Source organism: Protopterus annectens, chromosome 13.part0 (assembly GCF_019279795.1).
Source record: "Protopterus annectens isolate FY-2018-M chromosome 13.part0, PAN1.0, whole genome shotgun sequence".
Taxonomy (NCBI): domain Eukaryota; kingdom Metazoa; phylum Chordata; order Ceratodontiformes; family Protopteridae; genus Protopterus; species Protopterus annectens.
In genome coordinates, this window is record NC_056747.1 from 509817960 (window position 1) to 509836319 (window position 18360).

An 18360-nucleotide genomic window follows, 5' to 3' on the forward strand; every position below is an offset into this window, starting at 1 on the left:
GAAATAGTTGGAGTTGAATAAGAATGGTGGTGCCTCAAAACAGCATGTGTGATGACTACAGAACAGATGTGTGGCCTAGCCAGGAATGGAAATTAGGTATATACCTGGCTCGGTGAAATGCAGAAGTCCAGGAAGTTGTCAACAGAAAGCAGGAATGCAAGAAAAGGTGAGAGATAGAAACAACAGGCCAGGCTAGGAAGGAATACTGGTTGTCTAACAAAAAGGGTAAGAAAGGAGTTAAAATAGCAAAGAGCAGGGCATCCAAGGCACTCTACCAGGATCGGGAAAGTGACTCAGTAGATGCCACAAAAAAACTCTATCAGGTTGTAAGGCAAAGACAGAAAGATAAAGAAGACTGTCAGACACCCGTCATAAGAGATGCCGGCAACAACCTGATCATCAGCCCACAGGACATCAAAGGCAGATGGAAGGAGTACTTCCAGCAGCTTCTGAATGAAGGAAAATCCCACAGAAGCTGTACTGCTCCAAACACAGCCTACAGTGAGAGAAGAAGAGGAGCCCACCCTAGAAGAAGTAAGAACAATTCTAAGAAAAGTGAAGTCAGGGAAAGCAGCAGGCTCAGATGAGGTCACAGCAGATATGATAAAGATGCTGGGTAAGATGGGGGGGAGAAATGGCTCCTGAGGGTAGTCATAGTAGTAATGAGAGAAAGGGGTATCCCAAATGACTGGAGAACAAATATACTCAGCAACTGTACAAGAACAAAGGGGACATCCACAACCATGGGCAGTACAGAAGGATCAAATTCCTGTCACACTGCATGAAAGTTCTGGAGAGGGCGACTGATAATTGGATAAGCAGAGCAGTAGAAAGTAAGATGGAAGATTAGCAGTTTGGATGCAGATCAGGATGCAGCACAACTGACTCAATGTTTGCAGTGAGACAAATAGTTGAGAAGAAGTTAGAGATGAGAAAAGAATCCAACTGGGCATTCCTAGACTTGGAGAAAGCATATGACAAGGTCCCAAGAAAGCTGATTTGGGCACTCCTGCTGCAGTTCAAAGTTGCAGAAACATTGGGAGAATTAGGGCAGGCTATGGACAAAGACCAATTACTTGAGTATGAACAGTGTTCGGCCTCACAGAGGGGTTCCCAGTGGGAGAGGGTGTGCATCAGGGTTCAGCTCTGAAGATGGGGGGGAGAAATGGCTCCTGAGGGTAGTCATAGTAGTAATGAGAGAAAGGGGTATCCCAAATGACTGGAGAACAAATATACTCAGCAAGTGTACAAGAACAAAGGGGACATCCACAACCATGGGCAGTACAGAAGGATCAAATTCCTGTCACACTGCATGAAAGTTCTGGAGAGGGCGACTGATAATTGGATAAGCAGAGCAGTAGAAAGTAAGATGGAAGATTAGCAGTTTGGATGCAGATCAGGATGCAGCACAACTGACTCAATGTTTGCAGTGAGACAAATAGTTGAGAAGAAGTTAGAGATGAGAAAAGAATCCAACTGGGCATTCCTAGACTTGGAGAAAGCATATGACAAGGTCCCAAGAAAGCTGATTTGGGCACTCCTGCTGCAGTTCAAAGTTGCAGAAACATTGGGAGAATTAGGGCAGGCTATGGACAAAGCCCAATTACTTGAGTATGAACAGTGTTCGGCCTCACAGAGGGGTTCCCAGTGGGAGAGGGTGTGCATCAGGGTTCAGCTCTGAGTACACTCCTGTTCATACTGGTGATGGATCACATTAACAAAAGGTTGCTGTATGCAAATGATATGGCATTACAGAAGACTATGAGCAAGAAATCCAGCAAAGGATAGGGCAATGGAATGCAAAACTGAAGGCACATGGGATGAAACTAAGTACAGATAAGACAGTAGTAATGGCAGCAAATTGGGGAAATCAGAAGAAGCTGAGAATTGAGATAGAAGGGAAGATAGTGGAATGGGTTAATAACTTCAAGTGTCTGGAATGGGTGGTTGAGGAGAAGGGAAGTCTAAATGAAGAGGTCAAAGCTAGAATCAGAGAGCCTGCAGCCAACTGGCATATAGGGTCAGGTGTAGTGCATGACAAAAGAATGCCAAAGAACTGAAAAGTAAGGTGCATAAAATAGTGGTGCAACCATTAGTAATGTATAATACAGAAAACTGGGCAGTAAAGGCAGAGCAGATGAGAAAGCTAGAGGTGATGGAAATGAAGTGCCTGGAGTGGTAGGATGCAAACTGTGGGACAGATGAAAAAATGAGAACATAACAGCATAAGCCAAAGTAACTCCAATTGCAGAAAAGATCAAAGAGAACAGACTACAGTGGTTCAGGCACATGTGCAGAGAAGCAGAAGACGATTTGAGACAGACAGGAAGAGGGTTAGAGGAAATTAAGGTGTCCAGCAAAAAGGTGGGTGCATTGTGTGAGAGAAGATCTGTGACAGTCAGACATGAGTGTCAAAGAAAGCAGGAGTGTGGCAGTGAATTGAGAGAGATGGCGAGAGCTAACATGACCCCCGACCTCATGTAGAAAATGGGGAAAAGGGGGGGTTGAAGATGATGTGTGGGATATCTTGGGATAACATGTTAGGAGCCCCCTACAGAATGAAAGACATCTTCACAGGGTTGTACTCATTCCTACACTTAATCTGGCTGTACTAAATGACAACCAAGTAGGAGAAGACAACAAACTGAGTGCACACACCACACTATACCAGCATGTAAACAGCTGCATAGATGTAGCTGTACAGGATAGGAACAAATGCAGGGTTAGTCCTGGAAACAAACACACGTTTGAACCATCACATCAACAAGATTTATTATAAAAGGAAAATCATTTTCACCAAAGTAAGAAATGTAACTCCCAGAATGTTAAAGCCTTTGTCACTGAAATAAACAAACTTAGCTTAATAAAATCCACCCAGGCCAGTTTTGAGGTTAAAATAGCTACCAAAGCCAAAGACAATTGCAAGCCATTTTTTAGTTATGGTCATAATGTCAAAAGCACAATGCAGTAATATGCTGAGCTGATTATGAACAATGTTAACTACATGAGGCTGAAGATATAGTGAACGTACTGACTGATAAATTTAGCTCTAACTTTACCCCTCTCTCACCTGTCTGTCCCTTGAGATACACCTGAAACTGGCTGGCCTCCAGCTATTACACAAGACCAAGTCCTAAAAGTTCTATTAAAAACTAAAAATACTGCATCAGTGGGTCTTGACAATACCCCCTGGCTGCATCTTAAATAGCATGAAGCATGATTTAGCTACACTCCTAATAACACTGTTCAGTCTGTGCCTCCACACTGGTTTTGTGCCAAGTGAATGGAGAACAGCTACAGCCATTCCCCTGCATAATAGAGAACCTTCCACAGATCCAGGCAATTATAGACCCATAAGTCTGATCAGCCTCATATGCAAAGCCATGGAAAGACTTATCATGGAACTAATCAATAAGGACATAGGGAACCTCCAGACACTGGGTCTGTCTCAGTTTGGACTCCTCAAGACAGGTTATGCTTACTTAACCTGGTGGATTTTTTGGAAAGGTCATCAAAGTGATGGATTAAGGCAAAATGGTAAACGCCACATACCTCAACTTGGCCAATGTTTTTGACACAGGTCCATACTCAAGCATAGCAGAAAAGCTAAATAAAATGGGAATAAACCCCTATGCTAGCTGCTAGATTGCCAGCTGGCTCACAGATAGGACACTGATAATCAAAATAGGAGAAGTTACCTCCACAAAGGGACCAGTCACTAGCAGAGTCCCCACGGGGTTCAGTGCCCGCACCACTACTGTTTGGCATCTACTTTTCTGAAGTAAAAGCCAATACCAAAGGGATCTGGTTAACTAAGCTTGCAGATGTCTGCAAAGCTAAGAGCAGTCATTGAATCCCCAGATGACTTAGCCATCCTGAATGATGGTTTGTCTCAAAGAAATAACTGGTGTCAAAATCATGGTCTGAAACTAAATGCCAGAAAATGGATTATTGCAGCCTTTGGGAAGTCATCTACTCCTAGGAAATACCACATTGACAATAAACCGTATGAGTTGAGTTAGTTGTTTGGGATTTGGAAAATTTTACGGACAGTGACCTACCTTTTGACCAACATGAGTTTATTGTTGTAGGAAAGTCCTGCTATATTGCACACCTTATAAACAAAGGGATTGTGTTTAGATCTAGGGATGTCATTGTCCCCTTTACTTAACCCTCATTAGACTAGTTGTTGAATATAATACCCCATTTGGCATGTACTTGTGCAGACACATGCATCAAGCAGAATGCCTTCAGAGATGCGTTACTAAAAGGATACGAGTTCTAAACAACATATCCTACATGGACTGACTCGAAGTCCTGTCAGTATACTCGGTATCCTGCAAAATGCTAAGAGGCAACCTGCCCATTACTGATGGATTTACTGCACATCAGCAAGTCAAATGGCATCAGATATACTTGGTCTAGGGATCCAAACCTCTTCTGCAACATCAACAGAAAATTTGGAGGGACAGGTTTATCTCGCAGATGATATGTCTGCTGTGGAACAGACTCCGAATTCACATAAAACAAAGTTCAGCTCTGTCTATATTCAAGCGCAACTTAGATCTGTGGATGAAAAACAGAAAATTTACCCCAAGACTGCCCCCTGTACTGCTAATGGGCAGCAGCACCTGAATACTTTATCCCATGCATGAATCCCCTCAAATTATCTATGGTATGATCCCACTTATTCTCCTCAGGGGTAATATATAATTATCAACCCTGGGATGAGTAAAGCCAATCTATAACCAAATGGGATTGGCTATTTTGAGCACAAAAAAGGAAAATGGCTAAGCTTAAAATAGCCCACAAGTGCAGCTAGCCTATTACTTCCCTATGAACTTCTTGGTACATTACCAGAGGTTGTGAACAGTGACAATGTAAAGGTCATCTTCTTATTACAGGGAGTAGTGTGAAGGCCTCATATGGAAAATTGTATTCAGTTCGACAGGTCAGACTGGCAGAGGGGTATCAGTGTGCAGTGGAGGGACACCAAGAGGATAACAGGAATGTGGGATTTGGAGTATGAAGAAGACCTCAGAACAATGAGAATGTACAGACTGAATGTGATCGAGAAAACATTATAATGGATGGATGTACTGTATTACCAGGGGTAAACTCAAAAGACAGGCACAGCAGATCAGCAAGAGATGTTTATTTTCACTCCACGAACAAACCTCACAGTTTTTTGTTTGTGGTCACTTATTTTTATTTACTAGTATTACCAGGGGTACACTGACAATTCGAGAGGAAGAATAGGAGAAAACATAGGGACAGTGATGCCAACCAATGGGAGGGAGATTTAAGATCAGCATCATAGAGAGAGAGAGTAGTTATTCCCTGAAATGTACTGCTGGGTGAAGTAGCAAGAATCAGGTGAAATTAAGGGACCAATGTTTTTTTTAAATATAGGAACACTTGGGAATCAAAAAGAAAACAGCAAAATAAGCAGAGAAACATGATGGTGTGTCACAGAAAAAGCAATATTTTATTTGTTAATCAGGAAAGCCAACTATGCACAAACGCATTCTTTCAAGAGTGAACTATGATCACAGGTCCGGTTAAGTGACTTACTCAAAGTCATGTTGTATGTAACAGGAGAGTCAAAAAATCAACCCAGAATTGCACAAAAAATCTGACTTGTAACATATTTAGTCTTTGCTTGCTGTGTAAAACTGACACAACAATTTCTAAATAAAACTATAGACCACATTAAAGCATTTTACCTAGAGCGGAAAGTCGGAAAGTCAATCCAACCTTGTCATTCATCACTACACAAAAGCCAAACAGCCAATAGTTTAAACAATTTGTCAATTGTTCTAAAAGAAGTTCACAAAGACATTACAGAAAGGCAGTAAGAGAGAAAGAGAAAAAAAAAACATATAATCTCTAAATATGTGGAGTCTTTCCAGTTTTCAAGTTTTATTCTCAGGATAAAATTCATGAAGACACCAGTTTGGCACAACAAAAAGATCTGCTACATAGATGAGAAATGATGATGGTCCTTCAATGCAGCTGATGCAGAATAAATTGCAATATGTAATCTCAAGCAGTGCAGCCCTTGGTGGCCCCTCTGCCAATTTGTTCTGTTGCACACTGTATACTGGAGTGACCCATGAACAAAAATGCTTAATTAACTCATTATCATTGTACCTTTATTAGAGGTAAAAGTCTAGTATTGCTGACAGCATGGAGGTGAGTGTCAGATGCTGGAAAATAATGCCTTGATTAGCTCTGTGGCATAGATGTATGAAGCCTTGCCTGTAGTCCACATGACCCAGGTTCGATTACTGGCCCAGATACTACAAAAGCTGATAAAACAAGGGAAGAGGATTGACAGGACAATACCCATTTGCTTTTTATAAGGGTGGGTGTGGTGACAAATTGGGATAACTGCCAAGGGACACGAGCCCCAGCAGTGATACCAAGCCCATGTTGAGAGGTGGTTGCCACAGTGAGAGAGGCAGGCTTATGTGGACACATGTCACCATGCCAGTGGGGGCATTTCCCTAATGGAGCCATTGCATACCTCCTGTTCAGTATAGTTGAAAATGCAGGAAAGAAATAGGGATTAAGAAGCCTATGACAGTACATGTAACACTGCACCTAGGATGCCCTCATCTCCTCTTCCATACCTCTCAACCTCTTAGAGCTAAATCTGAACAAAGCTATAAATAAAAGTGGGACAAAGGCCCAAAATAGGGTCAGTTTTTTTAAATATTGCTCTTAAAACTTGATAGACTAACAGGTTTTGCATTAGCATGAATTTTCTGAAGGGCATGAAGTCTGAAACTGAAATATATGCCATTATTTTTTTACTTCAGTCTTTAAAGATTTGCCACTAATTTGCCGGAAAACTTAAATGTTATGATAAATGGACCAAAGATACGAGGCAAAAATCTGGACATCTGCAAAAATCTGTATAGTTGAGAGGTATGTCCTCTCCATCCCAGAGGTCTCTAATACTAAGCATTCCTGTTAGTAAGTGGGTGAGTCAGAGCGCTGGGATAAGGAGAATGAACCATCCAAGGAGTTCAGAGAAGAAGGATGGGCACCAGCTATGAAGTGCTACCACCTCAGTACATCTTGACCAATATATACCAACCCTCTGGACACCATACCCAACCTCAGAAATTTGACAGGGGGATCATTTAATGCATAGTTAGTGCTCATTTGGCTCCTGCGCTGTGTCTTCGCCACCTTTTAAAATTGATGCAGAGACTTGTTAAAATAGTCTGAGAAAGTATTTGCATAACTCCTTCATTGATGACCACTGGAGTTTAAAAGGTAGTGAAAAGTATTTATGATACTACAATTTACAGGGACATAACAGGCCTGGTAAAAGCTATTTGCCCCAGAAAAAACTTGTTTGAGAGTCTGGTCTTCAGTCTCATCTGTTATTGAAAAAGTACTGTTTTTATTATTTTGTGTAATGCCAAGGACCACAATGTACAAAATTAGTTAAGAGAATGTCATGTTGGACATGTTATAAGAAATCTGGGCATCACTAGAACAAGTGAACCGTTGTAAAAGAAATTGCTGAAACTTTTGGACAGTCTGAGACTTGTAGAATGTCATCCCATCCTCTATATATTTAGTCCCCCCAGATACAGAGAGTGCATGTTTCTGGACAATACTATCATTTCACTACTAAAAAGAGCTCCCAAAATGATTAAGTAAAAATTAGCCAACCAGGCCCAGGCAATCGGAAAAAAAATCCATTTAACAAACTACATAACTTATAAATAAGATAAATACTGTCACTGTTTTAATTTGAGTTTTAGCACACCTCACTGCACAAAATAAATAACCTATTCTTTAAAAGTGCATGTCAAAGCACACAGGGCATATGCTTGGCTGCACTCTTGCACTAAAGTTATTTTAACAACGGTCCAGATTCCAACGGACTTGCTTTCAAAGTAAGTCACTTATTCCAAGAGCAAATTGTTTGGAATCTGGCTCCCAGTGCAAGCCTTTTTATAGACAGACCTTACACTAAGAACAAAGTCTTTTGGAATCAGCCCAGTACATTTATCCTTTGTTTCATATGTTATTTTATCAGTCTGCCTGTAGAGCAGGTTTAAAAACTCTTCACTTAATAATAAGCTCTGCAGAATTTTTCAGTGAGGTGAATCATGTCAAACACTCAAATTATGAAAACTGAAATAATTTTAACAACATATGTTTCTGCCGCGTGATCTCACTTTCATATAAATATGCACAGGCAGATCTATAAATCCATACATGCACGTGTAGGAGAGAAGAGGCAGAAAGAAAGTGTGAAATAGGTAGTGACAGCAATAATTCTAAAAGTATATGTGCAATTGTTACTTCCTGTACAGATACTATCCACCTGTACAACCACCTAAACAAAAGACAGAAAAGGACAGATAGGGTTCTGAATTAATTTGTTCTATATTACAAACTTACAGAACATTCTTCAAATTTGTCACATATCACTTATAGCTAAATGTCAGCGTGTGCACATTCTGGCTTTTCATTTTGCATCAGAATTCAAAAGGGCGCAACAGTCAAAGAAGCAGCCTTAAGCTATGAATCCCAATGTCCTAGAATTCACTAGACAGTCAATATAAAGAGGAGCACTTACTCAGGCAAGTTTTGTCCATCCCAGAATATGTCAAAGAAAATTGCAAATTAAACAAAAAGTAAGTCCAGGGTAAAACCACCAAAATAGGCAAACTGTAATAATCAGAAAGTATCTGCAGGCAGAAATCTTTGGACATGCACAGAAAAAGGTGCTTAGGCCCTTGACCACTACACATTCTCAGTTTAGGATATTTTTGAGTACCATCTTTACTATTTTGCTTTGAATAACTCCATATACCCAATCAGACTGATCTAGCTACAAAACATGCAAGTCCTGGCTGAGAGAAAAGGAAAATTTGCTAGCTGTGCAATTATATCTAGGCTCCCCTTAAATCCTTGCATTTTCATTAGTCTCACTGTATGACTTTTGTTTGTTTCAAACAAGTAGTAACTCCACTTTGTCTTAGCAATGCATCTAATACATCTTTAGAAACACACCTTTCTGTGGTTTTATACTGGCCGATTTCTTCCCTTCTCCCAACTTTTTGACATCCAGTCATTGGAAAGACTGCAGTTTAAATCAGCAACTCATATAAAAGTTTTAACCTCTTATCACTTACTGATCTAACTTCCCGAGTGTATTATCAATAGCTGTTAGTGACATTTAATATTTGTTAATTAGTATTGTGCATTGCATTGCATTGCATTTTGAGGACCATTAGACTAGGTCAATAACGCCACCAGTGATCAACCTGCTTTTTAAGCCTGCTTTATGTATTTTAACCTGCACTGGAATTACATTCAGTCCCTTTTGACAGGAAGTAAATGGATTGCTCCCATGTAGCACTGCTTGCTGGAAGATTTATTAACACTAATCAGTATCAAACACTCTCAGCCCCTTACACCCCTACAAAGTACTATAGCAATTAAAGCCATGTATATGGCCCCGAGTACATTTCAAAAGTATATTAAAAATTCATTGATTTATTTGACTGAAAATGGGTCTAACAAGTCAAATCAGATTCTCAGATTATAGCAGTAGCATAAAAGACACACGTCATCTAGCATGTTGCTTACTTGTTTGTAAGATGAAGCATTCTTCCTTCTCCAGAGCATGTAGACCCACTCCTGAAGATTAGATAATGTCTTTCACATACTTTACCCGCCATTTAAATCATCCAGTGTTTTTTTTTTCTGTGTACCCATGACGATGCCTGTATTCATCAAACTGAGAAAATAACTCGATCACTGTATATTTCTAGAATTTTAATGATGCTGGGAAACATGCCCAGGCATCAACAGTGACTTTTTAAAAATGCAGTTGTACAAAGGTATGTCCTGAAATAGACAGGCAATGCATATTGCTTTTGGATTCTGACAAGCAGAATAACCTAAGATTTTTCAGGAATCAGCAAATTCTAGTTAATAATCGAGTTCTGCTAAAATTCATTTCTATTAAGCCTCAAGTGGTAACACTGGTTCATTCACATGCTTGTCATGAGGTCATTTCTTCATATTGGGATGCTGAATTATTGGAAGCCTATGTTATCAACATGAACAATTGTAACGGTCTATTTATATCTTCTTATAACAACCTGTTCATTTCAGACTTACCAGGTAGCTGTTAAGCATAAAGGGTTCTGGAAAATCTGTTTTTATTACCCACACCCAGTTCTAAGCCTAGGACGGGTGTGAGGTGTTTCTTAAGGCACCATTCTAGCTATAGTCAACATCATATGCTAATGTATCTGGTAGTTTAAGGTGCTTACAACTACTGCTTTTTAAATATCCCTTGAGAAAGCTATATTCCTAGCCAAATACCTAATTTGATTATACAGCTCCTGCTACATACACCTTAGTCAAATCAAGTAATGAACACTATCCACCCCATGAACCATTCCCTTATGGACAGAGTCAAGGAATACATCCCTTGTATCATTCCCTTACTACCAGAGAAAAGGAACGTGAACCATGCATCATGCCATTACCCACCACCCAAAGTCAAGGAATGCATGCTATGTACCATTCCCTTACCCTCCAACCCAGTTCAAGGAATACATACCTTGTATCATTCCCTTACTACCAGAGAAAAGGAAAGTGAACCATGCATCATGCCATTACCCACCACCCAAAGTCAAGGAATGCATGCTATGTACCATTCCCTTACCCTCCAACCCAGTTCAAGGAATACATCCCTTGTATCATTCCCTTACTACCAGAGAAAAGGAACGTGAACCATGCATCATGCCATTACCCACCACCCAAAGTCAAGGAATGCATGCTATGTACCATTCCCTTACCCTCCAACCCAGTTCAAGGAATACATCCCTTGTATCATTCCCTTACTACCAGAGAAAAGGAACGTGAACCATGCATCATGCCATTACCCACCACCCAAAGTCAAGGAATGCATGCTATGTACCATTCCCTTACCCTCCAACCCAGTTCAAGGAATACATACCTTGTATCATTCCCTTACTACCAGAGAAAAGGAAAGTGAACCATGCATCATGCCATTACCCACCACCCAAAGTCAAGGAATGCATGCTATGTACCATTCCCTTACCCTCCAACCCAGTTCAAGGAATACATACCATGCATCACCAGTCAAGGAATGCATGCTATGTACCATTCCCTTACCCTCCAACCCAGTTCAAGGAATACATACCACGCATCACCAGTAATGTGTGACATGCACCATTTACAACACCAGAACCAAAAACACAAGTCAGACTAACAAGACTAATTTTATTATAACCTTAAGTGCTTTCATTTGCATCTAATATACAGCCTTCCTCAGTTCTGTTTGTTTGGTTTTGATGTTGTATGTGGAGTTTATATTTGATAGTTGAAGCATTTTGGCAATTTATGTTGATGACATGCACCGTTCACTTACTCCCAGAGTCAGGTAATCCATGCTATACACCCTTCCCTTATCCTAGCATTCACACAGTACATGCCATGTACTATTCTCTTACTCCAGGAATCAAGGATCGTGCATGTCATGCACCGTTCCCTTACCCCAAGAGTCAAGGAGAGCACATCATGCATTACCCCCTTATCTAAAGAATCAAATAATGCATGCCATGCACCTTTTACATACTCCACAGAGTCAAACAATGCTTGTCATGCATGCTTTATACAAGGAGTCAACGAATGCATGCCACGTACCATCACATCTTACCCCCCTCCCATGGTCAAGGAATGCATGTCATGCACTATTCCCATAACCTCAGAGTCAAGGAATGCATTCTGTATGCCACCATCTTACCTCTAGCACAGGATGGATCAAAATCCTAGTTATGCATAGCACAAAGGTTTCAGGGGCTAATGACACCAGACTCTTGACTTATAGGAATAAAACATGTCATGATAACCAGCCTTCTCCTCTACATCCATTATATAGTTTCCACAGACAGTTCTTTGTAAATCTTAGAGAACCTTGTTAGCAGTTGATGCAGATGGTTAAGGCTGTGAGCTGTAATACCGGTGGTACAGGGTTTGATTCCCTCAGCCCTCATTTGCCTAGTAAGTGAACTTCAGCACCTCATTTAACCAGGCATTGTCCCTGAAAATGATGTGTTTCTTGGGCCTGCCTGGTTAACAAATAGGTATTATTATTACTATTACTGTTATTACTATTAATATTATCATTTTTATTATTTAACTCTTGATTGTGGACAGTGTAGAGTTACAGTCGTTTTTAGCAGCCACAAAGACATGCAAATCCAGTCTGAGGCTGGATACTTCTCTCCATTACTAGTCCTTCAACCTTAACAGCCTGACAGACTAGTATATATCTAAGGGGACCACCAATGGGGATATAGCCTACCAATATAATGTCCACAGTGACTCAAATGAGCCACAGGGATAGAACCAAGATGAATAAAAGAATTCGCTGTTCATCTCCATGAGAAAGACCACTAAGGCCTCATTCAGAGATGTAATACAGGTGGGATATAGCATGTCCGGTCTAACATTTACACAGTAAAATGCAAAATATGTTATTGGGCCATAGCTAGTAAGTCAACCCACTCCAGAGCTGTTCTGACGCATATGAGTCCTGAGTCAAAACTTGTACCAAAGGAATGCAATGCCTGTGATCCAATGAAGATTACAGATGAAAAGTGGGATGGTTAAGATTTAGCCCATGCTTGAACAGTTTGCTAGTATCTGCTACACTGTACCATAAAGTGACTGCAAACTACAGCTTTAGAAAAGGAAACGCTCACCCCTTTGACTGCTCACTAGACTTTCAGGACCAGAAAGGAAAACAAAGAAAGTAGGGATATAACATTTATGGCTAATTAATAACATGTAGAGCAAACCTGGCAGTCTGTGGGCCAGAAATATGATAACTAGGCAAGAAAATATTATCCAATTTAGGGCTACTAAACAGACTATCTAACTTAACTGAATTCACCATATAATCCACCAGCTACAAGAGAGGCAAATGAAGCTCTCAATCCAATGCCCAAAGCAGTAACCCTTTCAATCTGTTGCAGGAAGCCATTTGACTAAAAATATAACGAGTAGATCTAAAGTCAAAGAATTTAACATGTTTAACATTTTTACAGCTCATTGGGTTCTTAAAAGACTGCACAAGAAGATTTTCAAATTAAAGCACACTGTTCTGCTCAGGTTACATACCTTTTTGTTTTAAAGTAAAGAGTGTGGCCCTTTGGGGTGATGACCCAGAAAGATAAAAGTCGCATTGGGACTAGGAGGAGTGATAGTAATTTTAAATCCCTACCTACAGAACTGTAAAAGGCTTCTTCAAAAGGGAGCTAGGGAAGTAGAAAAATAAACCTGGTACTGGTGACTGACCTCCTCTAGGAAATGACTGTTCATTAGGTCACTAAACCATTGGACCAACAAACCAAAATAGAGAGTGGTTATAATTTTTCAGCAAAATATGGCCGATCAGCGTACAAGACAGAAGAGTGAAGGAAGTAGTCAGCCAAGGCCATGGAATTTGCAGACATTCTTCAAAACAGACCTCCCACAATTCATAGCTGTACATTGTATAACTGTATAATGTTTCTTTACACTTTTCTTTCCTTACTCAATTTATTACCATATGCTTGTTTTCTTACAGACTTAATTGAGTTTGCCTTATATAAAAATCAGTGCAAATGTTTTTGTGATTGTGAATAAATTCACTAGGTAGATATTAGGCAGATATCTCCATCTGTCTAATGTGATTATAGTACTTGACTTGTAGTATTTATATCCTAATCTTACTTCGATTTGCTCAGTTTTATTCTTCCCTATTTGTTAATGTATAGACTTTAATGCTGTAATAGCTTTTGAAAAAATGTATACCTTTTATATAACTTAATTTATGTGTCATTTAGCTCGTGCTGCAGCTAACAAGGGCCGATAGACCAGTTCACTTAACTGGTTAATAAATGAAAGAATAAGGCTTTGAGGCAGACTGGTCTTATTTTGAGCTCTCTGGAGACCAGGAATAATTGTAGCTTTACTACTTCAACATACATTCATTGGAATTAGTAGGTTCACCAAAAGGATTTAAAACATAAGACATATGTCCTATTTCAAAAGTTGAAGACATCTGGGATTATATTGTATAATATATAGATCATTAGTAAGAGAATTATGTTTGAAATTCAAGGTAATGAATTATGTTGTTTTCAGAAATGAGACTGGATTGTTGTTGGCCTCCAGTTTTCCAATGTTAAGAGGCAGGAGTTCTAATGACATAATATCTAAAAATAGGACAAGAAAAAGAGATACATTTGTGACTCAACTACTATCCAGGATGTGAAGAATAATACCAGTTGAAGTTAAAAGATCTAAATCTTTAAGTGAATTTAAGAAAAGGTTGAATGAGTACTTAAGAGCCAATAAATATAAAGTCAGGATATCAGAGACTGCTATTTTAAAGATCCAAGGTGACCAAATGCAGTTATATTAACTATGAAACTATATGAATAAATAATGCAAGCCCCTAGGAGGCTCAGCATCCATTAAACATTAGAAGAAGATAAAACAATAGACACAATATTGTTTCTCAGATGAAGTTCATCAGTTCCTGAAAACAAAGTATATTCACTTTTTTTCTTTATAGAACCAAAGAAAAAATGAAAACAATCCATTCTAGATATCAAGCAATTCAGAGCCAGTCTGATAGTTTTGGCAAGACAATACTGGAGCAGCTTCAATAAAGAACAACTTTATGCAACCTAGCATAATTTATATATTGCAGCTGTTAATCTGACTGTCCCACAACATACAATTTTATCTTTAGGTTTAAAGTTTATACTTTTAATTATGAAGCTGCATAACTCACTTACTGAAACATATCAGTTGATAAGAAAAACATGTCTGAAATGTTTAAAATGATAATCAGAGTGACAGAAATGCCATTCCTGATTTGAAAAGCATCATCTCTGTGGAAGGCAGAATGAAATATATACATGTGATTACAGATATGGATGAAAATGAACCTTGTAAAGTGACAATGTGTTGTCCTCTCGAATGCTGTAGTACTAATACACCTATTTATTTTATTTCTGTGTTTAATAATACTTCAACACTTTTCATAAGATTATTGATTCTGAATATAAAATCATCACAGAAGTAAGACCACTCTTAAATATACTTTGAGTAAACATGAGCAGGTTATATTTAAATATTTCAGCAGCATGGATTCAGTTGTTATGAAGCTTAGAGATAATGATGGACATATAGTCACATTACTCAAAGAACAATATCTGCAAGTGTGTTTGAATCATTTAAATGACAACACAAATATATAAAAAAACTGATACTGTCAAAATGCTGTTAACAGATGTTAGCAATAAAGGTGTATGTCAATTTTAAGAAAGGCTTCTGCCAAACAGCTAGTGACAGAATCTCCCACACCTGGTATGTTTTATTGCTTTCCTAAAATGCAAAAAGGCCTAAGGAATCCTTAGGGCAGACCCAATGGTTACTTAGGAGGGTTGATCAGTTAGTAAACTCATGCTTAATGAAATGTGTGAACAAATTTGATTTCTATGTAAAAATTCATCTCATACATTGGTGAAATTGTATAAATTGTTGAAGAAAAGATAGTATAACTGAGTGGCTGTATAAAGTCCTTTTATGCCAGCACAAAGCATAGCCATGGACCAGAAGCTGTCAGTTATTATACAGATTCAAATACACCACGTTCTTATATCAGTAAGTTAAGACATTTTATTTTTATGATATTTATTATCAAAAATGGTGTACATAGCTATGGGGCAAGAGATGGAATTATTCTTTGTGTGTTGTGGTTCTGAAGAAGACTTTCAGAAAACATTCTTCCCAGAAATATGTAATAATAGGTTTGGTCTTGAGTTAACCTATGCTATAGATATATCAAATTTTGGATCAATGTGAAGTGATGCAAAAACTAGTGATATCTTTACCATTTGGTTAATTTCTCAAAGCAAGATCTGCATCTAATAAAGTAACAGATCTTTTTTTTAAATACAGCTGAGTAATTCATAAGGATGTTTAATTCAAAAGATGTGATGCCCAACATATTGAAAAAGCATACTGGAAAGTATGTGCCAAACATCGGGGGAAAACTATTGTTTAAAATAAGGATGAAGAATGGAAAAGTCTAACCTATAAAGAAATCTGACAGCATATTTTGATGGAGTATCAAAATAAGTCAATGGAACTCGTAGAAATATTTAAACACAGTTTACTAAATAAATGTTTGCCAAATTCTAAGATTGTCTCAGCTTATCAAAAGTTTTGGTTCAGAGACATTGTGAATTTCCTGTACAAATACTGAGAATACTGTAGGCCAAATAGGTGATTTACTCATGTGGACATTGTTCAGCTTATGAACATGTTATACCTGAACAGTCTGTACAGATTAATAATTAATGGCTTACTGGTGTATGATATTCAGCTTGCTCTAGTCAAGAAGTGGCAGATATATTTAGCCTTGCCCATGGGGCAAATCATAGATGAGAGGAAAAAAAAACCTTTTAAAATCAGATTTTATGAATTATATGGGACACTGTTAGACATATTGTTAATAGTTCGGTTGCTTTACACTGTCAAATATGTGACTTAGGGGATACAAATTATTTTAAAGTGGCAGTTTTTATAAGGACCAAAACACAAGATGAGAGACCTTGTTTATAGACTAATTTTGAGAAAACAGGATATTTGACCAGTACTGAAGTGCAGCATTTTTCACTATAATGAGATTAATGTAAACTGCAATGTAAGCACCTTGTTTAGATTTTGTTTAATCACTGGTCAGTTTTAAATGATGTACCTTTGAATACATTATTAAGTATTTAAGCTGCTTGATTTTCTAAATGTTTGTATCTCCTTGAAGGCACTCTTTTCAGGGCACCAGAGTAGGTTTTTACATTAGGGATCCCCTACCAACTTCAGCATACCTCTCAACCTCTCAGAGCAAGACATCTGGACAAAGCCAAAATAATGGGGGACAAAGGCCCAAAAATAGGGATACTTTTTAAAATATTCCTCTTCCAAACTTAGAAAGTTGATAGACTAGCAGGTTTTGTGTTGTGTATTTTCTGAAGGATACAAAGTCTGAAATTCTAATGGCATTCACTATTTAATATTATTTAGTAACTTCAATCTTATGTGATTTGACAGAAAAACACAAATTTTATGAGGAACAGACCAAAACTGTGATGCAAAAATCTGTACAGTTGAGAGGTATAGGGCAGCCTGATGTCCAGCCAGTATACCAAAGACTTTAGGTCACTTTAAGGTATGCCATACGTCACATGTATGCTCCTTGCGTAGCGTAGGGCATAACGGTGATGTCTGGTACCATCCTTAAAACTGAGAGCCCTAGTAGGAATGCCAGTCCAAGAAAAAGAAAAGGTAATCAGTACATCCAGAAGAGAAATGGACCAGGGGGTTGAGGGCGGGAGTGAATACTGCAACAGTGAAGAGAAGGACATCTACTGTTATGGTAAGAATGGTGAGAAGTCAGTATGGTCAATAAATCAGTCCTGCTCCTACAATACTAACTATAAGCAAAGAAGAAGAAAAAGAAGAATTTTGCCAGATAACAGACAAACTGGTTCAGAAATACTTTTAGGGAAGGGAAACTTGTTAGTAGTCTGAAAGAAATGGAAAATGTGACTGTAGTTTATGGATATGAATGAGAAAGAAGGCCTTCAGAAATTACGAGCACAAAACATGTGCTCCCTTTCTTCCAGAATGGACCAGCATGCAGAATTAGCTTGAAAAATTTGTTAGTGAAACCAAGAGTAAATGATCAGAATAAAATAAAGAGTATCAATCCAAAATACTGGGAAGGGTCATGAGGTACAGACGAATACTTCCACTAAATTGTTTCTATTACTTTGTTACAATATATTTATATTGTAGGTCTGTCATGTTAATCTATTCCTTGTTTTTATTTCTAAAATACTTAGCATTTAAATATTTAAATACTTGAAAAGATAAAGAAAATAAGGGCTAGGCTGTCCAGGAAACCAGCAAATGTTTTAGCTATTATACAAAAGTCAAGGAAGACTGCATCACTGATGAACAGTTTGACACTGCTGTTTTCATCTGACCATCTAATCTCCTGTAAGATGATTAATGATATTCTAAGAATAATGTAGAAGGGATACTATGTATATTAGAAAGGCATCTTTCACTTTAATGACTAGCTGCTTGCATTTCTTTTTAGTTTGTGAAAGTGTGACCAGTCTGAGTAGACCCTTATCCTTTTGTAGCATACCTTGGTTATATGCCTTATTTTGGAAATTACTGCCTATGTCTGGCATTATTATGGGAACCACTTGATGCTAT